At 43.9% G+C, this 15,193-nt stretch overlaps 1 protein-coding gene across 1 annotated transcript in view; it reads left to right on the forward strand.

The window, feature by feature from the left end:
• The first annotated feature begins 2,292 nt into the window (after positions 1-2,292).
• The window catches only part of LOC132834995 (sorbin and SH3 domain-containing protein 1), a 434,648-nt gene continuing 421,747 nt past the window's right edge, over positions 2,293-15,193 (forward strand). Inside the window, exon 1 of the mRNA XM_060854191.1 lies at positions 2,293-2,313. The gene's annotated coding sequence lies outside the window, so the exon portion shown is untranslated. The remainder of the gene's footprint in view (positions 2,314-15,193) is intronic.

Genomic DNA, 15,193 nt, shown 5'->3' on the forward strand with positions numbered 1-15,193 from the left:
CGCAATTGAATGCAGTATTCCAAAAGTGGCCTAACCATTGTCTTGTACAGCCGCAACATGACCTCTCAACTCCTAAACTCAATGCACTAACCAAGCACCTTCTTCACTACCCTGTCTATCTGTGAGTCCACTTTCAAGGAACTATGAACCATGAAGTTTGCTACCTACAGACCTTCCCTTGGAATCCAAACCCTGAGGACAGAGATTCCACCCAGCGAGAGCTGCTTGCTGACCAGATCTTTTGCTACACATGAAAAGATATGACTGGAGGTGGAAGGATGCACAGTTGTATATCCTTGCCAGCTCACCACACTGCGCTCAGTATAAAGATTGCTTTAGGTTCAGGAAACAACAGGGGCTGCTTAGTAGAGTGTGTTACAGGAAAACCATGCATTGGTCTAACTAATCTCTTGTTAGTCTCACAAAGAGCCACCTTTGAGTGTCTGCCTCAGGTAAGGTCATAACTGCAGGCAACGCAAAAGGAAACTCTCTGCTCTCCTCACACCAGAGTTGCCGACTTTGGTTGCACATATTCCCTGGAGTTTTTAATCACATGGCCTCTGACCTTCAACCCAGTCAACCAGACTTTCTGGATCACCTTTTCTTAACACCAGCTGGTAAATAAACTGAAAATAAAATGAGGAAAAGCACGTCACCATTTAATATATTGTGAAATTTCTCATGGCATTCCTTTGGAAAGGTGTAGGAATAGGAAGGCACTTTTTCCATTAGTGGAGAGGGTAACAAGTGGGGGTATAGATTAAGGTAAGAAGTACAGGCTAAAAGGGGAACTAAGGAAAAATGTTTCACCCTGAAGATGGTCGAAGTCTCGAGTTCACTGTCTAAAAGGGTTATTGCATCAAAAACTCTGGGAACACTTAATAGTATTGCAATACGGGGCAGCACAGTGACACAGTGGTTAGCATTGCTGCCTCACAGCGCCAGAGACCCGGGTTCAATTCCCGCCTCAGGCGACTGACTGTGTGGAATTTGCACATTCTCCCCGAGTCTGTGTGGGTTTCCTCTGGGTGCTCCGGTTTCCTCCCACAGTCCAAAAATGTGCAGGTTAGGTGAATTGGCTATGCTGAATTGCCCATAGTGTTAGGTGAGGGGGTGAATGGTGGGGAATGGATGTGGGCTTGTTGGGCTGAGGGGCCTGTTTCCACACTGTAAGTAATCTAATCTAATCGTATTTACGTGCATTTCTTTAGACTCCAGGGCTGTAAAGCATTGAACCTGAAAATATAATCAGATCTTTGTTGACCCACATAGGCAGATGAACTGAATGGCCTCCCATTCTGTGCTGTAAATGTTTGAGTGTCTGAGTCTACAGTGATGTTGAAGGGACGTGAAGATGAGCCTGAATGATAGGGGAAGGTGATAATGCACTGTTAATAGTACCATTCACCCATCAATGTCTTGGGTACCTGGGTTCAAATCCCACCACAGCAACTGGCACAATTTGAATTCAAGACAAACTGGAGTTAAAAGTTGGCCTAATGATGACTGTTGCTGGAAAAGCGCAGCAGGTTAGGCAGCATGCAAGGAACAGGAAATTCGACGTTTCGGGCATAAGCCCTTCATCAGGAACCTGTTCCTTGGATGCTGCCTGACCTGCTGCCCTTTTCCAGCAACACGTTTTCAGCTCTGATCTCCAGCATCTGCAGACCTCACTTTCTCCTAATGATGACTGTTGTCAATTGTGGGGAAAAAAAATCCCATCTGGTTCATTAATGTCCTTTAGAGAAGGAAACTGTCATCCTTACCCAGTCTGGCCTCCAGTGGACTCCAGACCCACAGCAAGGTGGTTAACTCTTAAATGCCCTCTAGACAATTAGGAATAGGCAATAAATGCTGTGAGGCGAAGAACATCGAATAAAAAGTACCCTCAGACCACAAAAATAAAAATCACCAAAACCTCTTTAAATGTCAGTGTTTTAATTTCTCTAGAAGGTGTAGAAAGTTGTGCTGGAAATATCGATCTTGCGGTTTGACCTATCGGGGAGCAGGCGGGAGGCTGTCATTGTTGGGCTGCCGGTGGGTGCTCGCTGGAAATCAGAAACGATGCTTCAGCTCTCGCCTCTCTGTCAATCTCCCCTCTCTGGGTGAGAGAAACGGGTTTGGAAGGAGCCAGCCCCACACGGGAGCAGCGGACCCTCCAGTTAGAGTGCAAGGAATGGGAGGACACACCAGCTGATTGGCTGAATCCGACACAGTCTTGCCAAGTGTTGTTCATGTCAGTAAACAAGAGAGAGAGAGAGAAAGAAGCTGCTGTATCTATCAGCTGTGCAATCCCGTCTGCTACTTCACCAGGTAGGACCCAACGTACAATTTGTTGCAGGCATTTGATTTTCAAATTTCCTTCCTATTTAATCTCGATCGTGTCGTTTCCACAACCAGCCCAAGGCACCATCTTATTGCAATAGTTAGTAATACCATACAGGCTTACTGTCAATTTTTAACCTACACAATGCATTCAAATCGTGCTACTGTCAACAATACACTATTTGATGTGTGAATTCAGCATTTTCTAGTCATAGGATTTTCTGGTTGTGATTGGCAGGTTCCAATCAATCGAGAATTTTTCTTCAAGATAATAGAGAGCGTGTTGAAGGCACCTATGATCTGGATCCCACTGCTGAAGCTGTGTGCTTTGGTGTCCTGAATGTGCTTTCACAGTTTGCTGTGATATCCTTGTGGTGTGCTGTTTCACGCTGAGAATGTACGGCAGAGCCATTACATTACCCAGTGACTGCGGATAATGTAATTACCAAGTCAGCAGCCTGTACCACCGCACTGTGCATCACAACACAAAGTACAGGCAGACAGCGATAAAATACCAGCAGAGAGAGAGGGAAATACCATAGATAGAGGAAGATGCAGAAATGCTAGGAAAGAGAATACCAGCAGAGGGGTCAATTGTTATTGCAGCAATAGGAGCAGTTCCAGCAGTCAGTACAAGTTCTTAACTTGTGACAAAACAATTAAACCTCCTTTTACCAAAGACTATGAATAGCAAGTTGATTTCCCCAGAATAATCCTTAAACTAATATTTTGTCTGCTCCCTTTAGTAGGGCATGGGACTCACAGATGTATAATAGGGCCACATTCAGTCTTCTTGAGGTAGTCAGATCATAAACTTTAAGCTGCCTCCTAATTTGCCAGATACTTGTGTACATTTCCCTGGTGGACTGAAAGCTCACTTGCATCCCAGCAGTCAGCCTTTTGTTCTCCCCTCGGGGAGATGGGGCTCTGGCAGTTTTTCTCCAAGATACCAGCATCTTGGCTACTGCTGGGTCAAACAGTCAATCTCTGGGAAGATGTGGTTGAGATCCTCGGCCTTCCAATGCCTCTTCCCATTGACATGTGGCCAGCAGCACCATTTGAACACCAAATGTTTCTACCTACCTCAATGGAGCTCCTCCCATATTGGCAAAGCCAGCTCACTTCTCATTTCTGCATCTCTCCACTTCTCACACACAGCTTTCTGTTCCTTTCTAGACACAGGATGGATGGTAAGCTTGAAAATGTTTGCTGAGCTTCCTGCTCCCACCTCAGGAGTTCCATTCATCTAAATATTTAGCACAATGAAGCCATCTGAACATAAACATTGAACATAGATTCTTAACATAGAATATTACAGCACAGTACAGGCCCTTTGGCCCTTGACGTTGTGCCGACCTTTTATCTTACTCTTGTACCATCTTCCATGTGCCTGTCCAAGAGTCGCTTCAATGCCCCTAATGTATCTGACTCTACTACCACCGCTGGCAGTGCATTCCACACACCATATCTCTGATATCTCTCTTAAACCTTCCTTCAATCAACTTAAAATTATGCCCCCTTGTGATAGCCATTTCCCCCTGGGAAAACAACTCTGGCTATCCATTCTATCTATGCCTCTCATCATCTTGTACACCTCTATCAAGTCACCTCTCATCCTTCATCTCTCCAATGAGAAAAGCCCTAGCTCCCTCAACCTTTCTTTATAAGACATGCTCACCAGTCCAGGCAGCATCCTGGTAAATCTTCTCTGCACCCTCTCTAAAGCTTCCTATACTGAGGCGACCAGAATTGAACGCAATATTCCAAGTGTGGACTAACCAGAGCTTTACAGATCTGCAGCATAACCTTGTGGCTCTTAAACACAATCCTGCTGCTAATGAAAGCCAGGAGAAAGTGAGGTCTGCAGATGCTGGAAATCAGAGCTGAAAATGTGTTGCTGGAAAAGCGCAGCAGGTCAGGCAGCATCCAAGGAACAGGAGATTCGACGTTTTGGGCATAAGCCCTTCTTCAGGAAGCCAACCCACCATTCGCCTTCTTAACAGCCCTATCAACTGGGGTGGTAACTTTGAGGGATCTATGGGCAAGATTTACTCCACACTGCCAAGAATCCTGCCTTTAACTTTGATTCTGCATTCAAATTCAACCTTCCAAAATGAATCACTTCACACTTTGCCAGGTTGAACTCCACCTGCCACTTCTCAGCCCAGTCCTGCATCCTGTCAATGTCTCATTGCAACCTCCAACAGCCCTCCACACTGTCCACAACTCCACCAACCTTTGTGTCATCAGCAAATTTATTAACTCTGTCACTTCCTCATCCAAGTCATTTATAAAAATCACAAAGAGTAGAGGTCCAGAATAGATCCCTGCAATCGATGTTCAGAAGCAGTGGTGGGAGGCTGCAGCTCCCACTGTTGTGAGCCCATCTTTGTTGGACCTGATGGTGAGTGGAGGAGTACTCCATAAAGAGCTGTCCTAGTCAGGTCCAGCCGCGCCTATCCCTCCCCTCATAAAAACCTGCTCCCTGCTACTTGCATACCCTACTCTCTTCATACCCGTGCTCCATTTGCCTCTTTTATTGCAGATCCGGAGACACTGTAACGCCACTACCCACCATATTCCCTCCCCTGTTGCACCAATACATCTTCCCATCATTAGGGAAAGCGATAGCTGAACTAACAATACAGAGACCCAGGTAATGTTCTGGAGATCCAGGTTCAAAGTCTGCCATGGTGGAACTTGAAATCAATTTAAAAATCAGGAACTAAGAGTCTAGTGATAACCATGGAATTGTTGTCACTTGTTGGAAAAACCTATCTGGTTCACTAAAGTATTTCATACTTACCTGGTCTGGTCTACATGTGACTCCAGACCTACAGCAATGTGGTTGACTCTTAACTGCCCTCTGATTAATTAATGCTGGGGCCTAGACAGCAATGTCTACATCCTGTGAATGAATTAAAAAAGATGGTGAGTTTAAATTCAATAAAAATCTGGAAATAATAGACTGATGAAGACCATGAAATCATTGCTGATTGTTAGAAAAGCCCATCTGGTTCACTAATCTCATTTGGAGAAGGAAACTGCTATTCTTTTCTGGTGTGGCCTACATGTGACTCCAGATCCACAGCAATGTGGTTGATGCTAAATGGCCATCTGGGCAATAAATGTTGGCCAGTGATTGGCCAAAATCCTGTGAATTCATTAAAGTAAAAGACTTCTAACATCTGCAGCAGCAAAAAGTAAGCCAACAGCATCTCATCTGTCATTTGAATGGGGTGACCCTTTTAAATAAGAAGGGGTCCTCTCATGTAGGGGAAGTGGTAAGGTAATGTTGATGCCATTTGACTAGTAATCCAGAGTCCCATCACTGTGGATTGTGAAATTTGAACTCAGTGAAAATCTGGAGTCAAGGAAGTGGTCTCGTGGTGCCCATGTAATTATTGTTGTAAAGACCCATTTGGTTCACGACTGCCCTTTTGGGAAGGAAATCTGCCACACTTAACTGGTCTGGCCTATGTGTGACTCTAGACCCACTGCAATGTGTTTGACTCTGAACTGCTCTTTAAAATAGCTGAGCAAGTCACTCTGTTCAATGACGATTAGCGATCGGCAATAAATGCTGGCCCACCCAGTGACTCCCAGATCTCATGGATGGATTAAAAAAAAGTGTGATTTACTGTGAGTGATTGTCAAGCAATCAATAGTGCTGTCCAACTTTCAAAAAATGTTAAATATATTAAATCAGCAAGGAATAACTGATTGACTGCATTCGATGTGTCAATGCATGCACAGCCACATGAGTACCCTTCCCAACACAGGGCTCTGTGGGCAAGTGGTCAGAAATGAATTTTTAACCTTCAAGACCAGCAAGAGCCATATATCTGTAGCAAAATAATTGGTTTGTTATTAAAATACAGGCATTTCTGAGATGAAAAGAGATCCAACTTGGTTTATTCTGAACCTGTTATTCACAGTTTGCATTAAAGATTTGGACTTTGGAATTAAAAGCACAATTTGTAAACTCATGGATGACACCACATTGGTCAAATACTGAAAAGAATTGCAACAAATCATCACAGGGCATTAATAAGCTTGCAGAATGGGTAAGTAGGTATCAAATGAAGTTCAATGCAAATAAACAGGAAGGTAGTGCATTTTGGCAGGAGGAACAGAAAAGATGCATGTCTCAGTGTGGCAGAGTAGTAAAGGCATCTTGGAGACCAAATACTGTAATCAATCATAATAAATTATACCGCAAGTGAGGAAGATCATAAAAAAAATGAAGCACTAAACTTTATCTCTGGAGAGGTACAATTGTAAAGCGGGGAAGTTATACTAAACCTCTATCAAACCTTGGTTAGACCACACTTAGATGACAGCAAGTAATTAGGAAAGTGGATAGAATGTTATTGTTTGTCATAAGGAGAAAGTAGGGAGGTTATGCTTCAGTGTTACAGGGCACTGGTGAGACATATCTGGAGTACTGTGCACAGTATCAGTCACCTTATTTAAAGAAGCATTTCAGAGAAGGTTTACTGGATTAATCCCTGGAGTGGGGGTGGGTACTTATGAGGAAAGGTTGGACAGGCTAGGCTTGTAACACTGGAGCTTCACAGAAGATTGTTAGTCTTTGGAAATATTGTTCTGAATAGATGGTGGAAGAAGAGTGCTTGAAACACATCAAAAGGATCTTGACAGACTGGATGTGGAGAGGATGATTCCTTTTATGAAAGAATCTAGAACCAGGGATTGCTGTTTAAAAAAAAAACACAAGGTCACCCACTTAAAATGGATGAAGCGAAACAAAGCGTTCTGACAAACCTTAAAACCATAGGAGCAGAAATTAGGCCATTTGATCATGGCTGATAGGTTTTACAATTCCATTTTCCTGCTTTCTCCCAGTAACCTTTGATCCTCCTGACAATCTAGAACTTGTCCATCTCTGTCTTAAATATACTCAATGACCTGGTCTCCACAGTCCTCTGTGGCAGTAAACTCCACAGATTCACCAACGCTGAAAATGTGTTGCTGGAAAAGCGCAGCAGTTCAGGCAGCATCCAAGGAACAGGAGAATTGACGTTTCGGGCATAAGCCCTTCTTCAGGAATGGAGTTCTTCCTAGCCATATCGGAACCATGCGTCGCTACCTACATTCCCTGCAATTAGACCTACCTCAGTTCAGGACAACACTCTCACAGACTTGCAAAGGACCTCTACTGTTCTTCATCCACAGAAGAATTCATACACTAAACAAACAGTTCTTTCTAGCCATATCGGAAATTAAAGACATCCTCTGTACATATTCACCAATCTCTGGCTAAGGACGTTTCTCCTTATCTTGATTCTAAAGATTGTTCCCTTTACTCTAAGGCTGTGCCCTTGGGTCCTCATCTCTCTTGCCAATCAAAATATCTTCCCAAAATCCAGTCTGACAAGGCTATTCAGTATTCTGAAAGTTTCAATCAGATACCCCTCATCCTTCTAAATGCCATCAAATGTAGTCCCACAGTCCTCAAACGTTCCTCATACGTTAAACCTTTCAGTCCTGGGATCATTCTCGTGAACCTCTTCTGGACCCCTTGAGGTATGGGGCCCAAAATTGCTGACAATACTGTAAATGTGTTCTGACCAGAACCATAGAAAACCTCAGAAGTACATCCCTCCTTTTATATTCTAGGTCTCTTGAAATGAATGACAACATTGTATTTGCCTTCCTAACTACCGACTCAACAGAGTGTCATTAGTGTTTGGAACTCCTTCCTGAAAACAAGGTAGAGTCCTTTTAAATCATTTTAGGGAGAAGTGGATGGAATCATGTGAAGCAAGATTGCAAGGGTAGGTGAGAATGTGGGGTTTAGGTTATCAGATCAACCTTGATAATATTGAATGGCAAAACAGGCTCAAGCTGAATGGCTTGCTCCTGCTCCTGGTTGGCCTGTAGTAGATGCTGTGTACAGTTCTGGTCTGATTAGTAAGTTTGCAGATGGCACAAAGATTGGTGGTGTTGCTGATAGTGCCAACGATTGTGAAAATATACAACAGATATAGATAGATTGGCGACTTGGGCAGACGGAAGTGATTCATTTTGGAGGATCAAATTTACTTGTGAATTATACTGTGAATGGCAGAACCCTGAGGAACATTAACATATGGACAGATCTGTGTCCATGGTTCCCTAAACTGGCAACACTGGTTGCCTGGGTGATTAAGAAGCTTGCCTTCATCGGCCAGGAGATGGAGTACAAGAGTTGGCAAACCATGTTGCAGCTATATAAAACCCTTGTTAGGCTGCATTTGGAATATTGTATGCAGTTTTGTTTGCCACACTATCAGAAGGATATGGCAGCTTTGAAGGGAATGCAGAGAATGTCCACCAGGATATTGCCTGGTCTCAAGGGCAGTGGCTATAAGGAAAGGTTAAAAAGACTGGGATGGTTTTCACTGGAAAGACGGCAGCTGAGAGGAGACCTGATAGAGGATAACAAAACTACGAGAAGGCATAGATAGGGTGGATAGTCAGAGGCTTTTTCCCAGGTTTGAAGTTTCAATTACAAGGGGGCACAGGTTCAAGGTGGGGGGGGTGGGGAGGTAAGTTTAAGGGAGATTGGTGAGGGATGTTTTTCATGCAGAGGGGGTAGAGCCTGGCACAGTCTACCAGAAGAGGTGGTCGAAGCAGGCACGTTAGTGACATTTAAGAGGCATCTGGATGGTTCCATGAACAGGGAGGGATGTGCAGGTTAGGTGAATTGGCCATGCTAAATTGCCCAAAATGTTCAGGGATGCATAGACTAGATGCATTAATCAGAGGTAAAGTGTAATAGGGAAATGGGTCTGGGTGGGATACTCTTCAGAGGGTCGGTGTGGACTTGTTGGGCCGAAGAGCCTGTTTCCACACTGTAGGGATTCTAAGATTCTAAGAGTCTAAGAGGGATACAGACTGAATAAAGGCAGAGGGTTTGTTTTTTAATTTAGTTAGGGCACGATTATCAGTACAGTTTGGATGGCCGAATGGCCTGTGGCGGTGCAGTACTTCACTTTTGTTTTTGGTTCGTGCGCATCATATTATTAAAGTGATGCAGAGGCACTTGAGAGGCTGCAAAGAAAATTTATAAGGAATGACACTGGGAATGTGCAGCTTTACACATTCATCAAGGATTGACAGGATGACACTCTCTTTCCCTGAAGGGTGACTTTAAAATGCTGAGAGGGTGGATGCAGAGGGAATATTTCATCTTGTAGGCAAGAGCGGAGGCTGTCAGTACAATGTAGCCCTCAAGAAATCCCCATTCGCGAATTCAGGAGAAACGAGAGTGGTGAGAATGGGGGAGTTACTCCCAAAAGGAATGATTAAAGTGAAAAGAAGAGACACATTTAAATGGAAATGAGACAAGTGTGTGAGGGAGAAGAGCATTACAATGATGGATTTAGAAGGAGAAAGATAGGAGAAAACTGAAATAGAGATTAAACACTGGCATGGACTGGTGGGGCCGAATAGCCTGTTTCTGTGTGGCATGGCCAATGTAATCCTAAGAATGTGGCCCTTTGGGGCACAAATGGAGATTTGACCCAAGCATTAGTTAATCCAATCTGTGTTTCAGCACCATCAGAAGGAAGTTGGCTTCCTCTGCCAGGATAGAAGAGGCAGTGCCAGTCAGGAGTACCATCATCTGTCCAACATTAGGCATCTGCCCCCACAGCTTCCTGTCCCCAACCCAGATAACACAGCGCAGCTCAGAAAGGAGAACAGGTATTAATGTTACAGGCATAATGGAGGGAGCTACAAAATAAATGGAATTCCAACCCACCATCTCTACCCTTCAACCCGCAGCCATTCACAAATTTCCAAGGGAAGCTAATGTCACTGTCGAAAGCCTAAATTCTAACTTCTTCCTGTCTCATCTAGAGTAAACAACAAGTGATATTGATATAGTGCCTTTAATGAGTTTATTTTTACCTGATTATTCTTTCATGGGATGGAGCTAGCATTTGTTGCCCATCCCTAATTGAGTGTCATTTCGGAGGGCAGGTAAGAATTAAACACATCACTGTGGGTCTGGTATCGAATGTAGGCCAGAGCTGGTAAGGGCAGCAAATTTCTCACCTGGAAAAGACTTTAGGGAACTAAGTGGCTTTTTATAACAAATCAATTGCTGAAATTAACACTTAGTTCCATCTTGATCAATTGAATTTTGATATGATTGCTGAATTGGTGCTGTGCTATGGACTCTTGCCCTCAGTGAGCCATCAAGATTACTACTCCAATGACATTCCCACAATACCACCAGGGGTGCAGTGAACACAGGGATGCTCAAGCAACGAGGTGACAATTGACAATCTAAAGGAATGGTCTACAAGAATGGAGAAACTCAGGACAGTAATTTGAGGCAGTGGAGGGCTCAGTCATTAATGGTGGAATAATGGGAAGGAAGAATATTTAAGCGAAAGAAAAAGAGGATGACAGACTGTACTGAATGTTCTGATAGACTGACATCAGGATTTAGCACTGCATGAGGAAAGGAATGGTGCCGATTATTTGCGTGTGAGTTTAGGCAGTCAATTGAGGAAGGCATTTCAACTACATGAAGCATCACAGTTCTCATGGCAAAAGTGAAACAAGCAGTCCTTAAAGCCATCTCTTTGAGTGGTGCCCCTGTGTTCATTCAAGATGGTGTACAGTTACTGAGGCAGCTTGCTTAGTGATACAACAGATACTGCCTGTGTATATATGAAACAAAAATTATAATAATTATCTTGCCAAATGTTTCATTGGGTGTAATGAGGGTTTTGGTGTAATGAAATCTCAGGTGCAAACTGGGTTAGTTAATAATACCTCAGCTAATCTGCATTGAATTAAGTGATATCTGAACCAGTCTGACTGGAGTTATGTTGCTGGTTGAGAAAGCCACCAAATAAGGTGAAGAATCCCACACTTACTCCCCTCAGTTTTAGACTCCACATCCTCCTTGAGGCAAGCGATGGGAGACAAATGGACTAGTAGGGCTGGCTCATGGGATCGAGGCCTTAGCTTTGGGCTGAGAGCAGCTGCTTTGGACAGTAAAGCATCATCGCAGGGGATGTGAGGGCATTTCCTGAGGCACCAGCTATTGTCATCATTTTTGTGAGTCTTGGGGAGTTGAAGGCTAAGGAATGGAGCCACTCTCGGTCAAGTGCGTGACCCACAGAAATAGTTTTGGAAGGGGCTGGAGTGGGAACAAAGCAAGCTCTCACCAGCTCTGCCTTCCAAATGACAAAAGGGGTCTTATTTACCTCATGGTTCTCAAATTCTATGTTAAAGAGGGTCCAATGCCTGACACAGCTGAATGTTTCAGACACCCAATGGGAGGTCAATTTCAACGCAGAAATTTGTGGGTGTGTGGAATGCACTGCTAGTAATAGTAGTAGAGTCAGAGGCGTTAGGGACTTTTAAGTGACTGCTGAACAAGCACATGGATGGCAGTAAATTGAGGGGTGTGAAGGTTAGGTTGATCTTAGATTAAGACAAATGTCAGCACAACATTGCGGGCGGAAGGACCTGTACTGTGCTGTTCTGTTCTTTTCTATGTTCTGTGTCACATGGCAGTGAGATCATCATCAGGGCAATAAGATGCCTGACTCTGTTTTAGAACGTAGGACACAGATCATCACAGAGCAGTACAGGCCCTTCAGCCCTCGATGTTGGGCTGACCTGTGATACTGATCTGAAGCCCATCTAACCTACACTATTCCATTCTCGTCCATATGCCTATCCAATGACCATTTAAATGCCCTTAAAGTTGGCAAGTCTGCTACTGTTGCAGGCAGTGCGTTCCTTACCCCACCACTCTCTGAGTAAAGCAACTACCTCTGACATCTGTCCTATATCTATCACCTCTCAATTTAAAGCTATGTCCCCTTGTGCTAGCCATCGCCATCTGAGGAAAAAGGCTCTCACTGTCCAAATTATCTAATCCTCTGGTTATCTTATATGTCTCATATTGTATCTTTTTGAGGCCAGGACTTCCTCATTAACACCGGTCAAATGGAGAGAAAAATAGATACCCAGATCAAGAAGGGCCGAGAGTTTGATGCTGCGTCTTTGTTGAGTAAGCTGCCCTCAACTGGAACTTAAACACCATTATGTCCACTGTCAGTACATTGTGGAACCTGCTACAATAAGGATGTGTCCTGTTGAGCCTGCTCTGTCAATCAGTACATTCATGGCTGGTTGTTCTGGGGCTTCACCTCCATTGCCTGCCCTCTCTTCATATCCCACAATTCTCTGAAAGAACAGAAATCCATCTATTCTGGCCTTACATTTACTCAAAAATGGAGCATCCACAACCCAACGGAGACCAGAATTTCAAATATTCACAACCCTCTGAATGATATAGTTTCTCTTCATCACAGCCCTAAATGATTTGCTTCTAATTCTGAGCCTGTGTCTTTGTGTTTTATTTTCCTTGACCTTGGGAAACAATTTCTCAGCATCAACACTCTCAAACACCTTTAGAATCGTAAATGTTTCAGTGAGAATTCTTTGATGAAGTGACTAGGAAGGTTGACGAGGGCAGGACGGTAGACATACCCTATATGGATTTCAGTAAGGCCTTTGATAAGGTCCCATATGGTAGGCTGCTCTGAAAGGTTTGATCACGTGGGGGAGCTGGCAAATTGGATACACAGTTGGTTTGATGGTAAGAAGCAGATGGTAATCGTGGAAGCATGCTTGTCAGACTGGAGGCCTACGACTTGTGGAGTGCCTCAGGGCTCAGTGCTGAGTCCATTGCTGTTTGTTATCTATGTCAATGATTTGGATGACATGTACCTGGCATGATTTAGTAAGTTTGCAGATGACATTAAAATAGGTGGTATCGTGGACAGTGTGTTGATCAGAAATTACATCAGGATGTTGAAATGGCAATTGGAGTTTAATATAGATAAGTGGGAGGTCTTGCATTTTGAAAAGTCAAATCAAGTAGGAGTCTTATGGTGAATGGTAGGGCCTTAGGGAGTGTAGTGGAACAGAGGGTCCTTGGAGTTCAGGTGTGTGGTTCTCTGAAAGTGGAGTCACAGGTAGACAGGGCAGTGAAGGAGGCTGTTGGCACAGTGGCCTTCAACAGTCAGGGCATTGAGTGTAGAAGTTGGGAAGTTATGTTGCAGGATGTTGGTGAGGCTGCATTTGGAGTATTGTGTTCACTTTGATCACCTTGTTATAGGAAGGATGTTATTAAACTGGAAAGAGTGCAGAAGAAATTTGTAAGGATATTGCCAGGACTCAACAGTCTGAGTAATAAAGAGAGATTGGACAAGCTAGGACTCTTTTCTTGAGATTATAGGAGACTGATGCAGTCTTATATAAGTGTATAAGACCATGAGAGGCGTGGATAGGGTGAATGGCTTCAGTCTTTTTCCCAGAGTTGGAGAATTGAGGACTAAAGGGCATGGGTTTGAGGTTAGAGGGGCTAGAATAAAAGGGAACCTGGGAGGCAACGTTTTTACACAGAGGGGGTACGCATATGGAATGAGCTGTCTGCAGAAGTGATTGAGGTGGGTGTACTAGCAACATTTAAAAAAAGCATTTGGACAAATACATAGATAAGAAAGGTTTCAAAGAATATGAGTCAAGTGCAGGGAAATGAGGTTAGTGTGGATGGATGTTTTGGTCGCCATGGACCAGTTTGGGTGAAGATCCTATTTCTGTGCTGTGGGACTCTATGAATCTATGAGATTGCCTCTCATTCTTCGAAACCTTGAAGAGAATCAACCCAACTTACTCAGTCTCTTAATGAGAGGGTGGCTGTCTTAGGGTGACATGGAGTGGATGGATATTCAAAGTAATAGACAAGGTGGAAGTTTCCCCTTCCTGTAGGTGGTAAGATGGGGAAGTAATTGGTTGAATTGGCCCTGGGCAGATACTTGCCCCCTTCTTGTACCTCCTTCTGCGAGAGAAGAACCACTAGGGACTTTCTCGACCTGCTATCTGTCAAGGCTTTAAAGTCATAGAATTATCATAGAATCCCTACAGTGTGGAAACAGGTCATTTGGCTCAACAAGTTCACACCGACCCTCTGAATAGCAACCCACCCAGACCCATACCACTAACCTAATGCTCTACATTTTCCCCTGACTTAAGCCTGCATATCTCTGAACACTATGGGGAAATTTAACACGGCTAACTCACCTAACCTGCACATCTTTGGATTGTGGGAGGAAATCGGAGCACATGGAGGAAACCCTTGCAGACACAGGGAGGATGCACAAACTCCACACAGACAGGCCCAAGGCTGGAATCAAACCTGTGTTTCTGGCGCTGTGAGGCAGCAGTGCTAACCACTGAGCCACTGTGGTTAATTACTGAGCACTTCAGGGCCCTGAATTGCTATATCTTCGAGTGGATGAGGAAAGTGTCTGGTTTCTGGACTTAGTAACCAGTGTGATGTGTCTGTTGAGTTGGTGGAGGGCTGGGAGGGGGTCCAATTACCTCAATGTGGAGGCAATCGGAGACACGGATTAGCGTGGGATAGGGAGTAACTTCTGAAATCCACCATCCTGCCCTTGCCTCCCTCCACTGTGAGAAACAAAAGGAAAGGGACTTCCATCTTATTGTTGTTTCCACTGACGAGTAGATGTTGACCAACCGTCTTTAGGACTCAGAAACTCCTTGCCTCGGATTGGCTGCTTTTAAGTCTTTAAACTAATTTGCATTCACTCAGTTATTTTTCCTTATGGTCAGGGCTGCATTAATCAATATCTAACATAAAGGAACAGTCATACCATAGTTTTTTACTTTTAGTTGTAATTTTAGCAGTCTCTGGTCAGGGAGAAATGGTATTGTCATGATAATGTGGCTGAATTAATTATCCAGAGGTCCAAGTGAAGGTTCTGGCAGCATGGGATCAAATTCAAAGTCCATTTCATAAAAAAGA

This window comes from Hemiscyllium ocellatum, chromosome 43 (genome assembly GCF_020745735.1).
Source record: "Hemiscyllium ocellatum isolate sHemOce1 chromosome 43, sHemOce1.pat.X.cur, whole genome shotgun sequence".
NCBI classification, from domain to species: Eukaryota; Metazoa; Chordata; class Chondrichthyes; order Orectolobiformes; family Hemiscylliidae; genus Hemiscyllium; species Hemiscyllium ocellatum.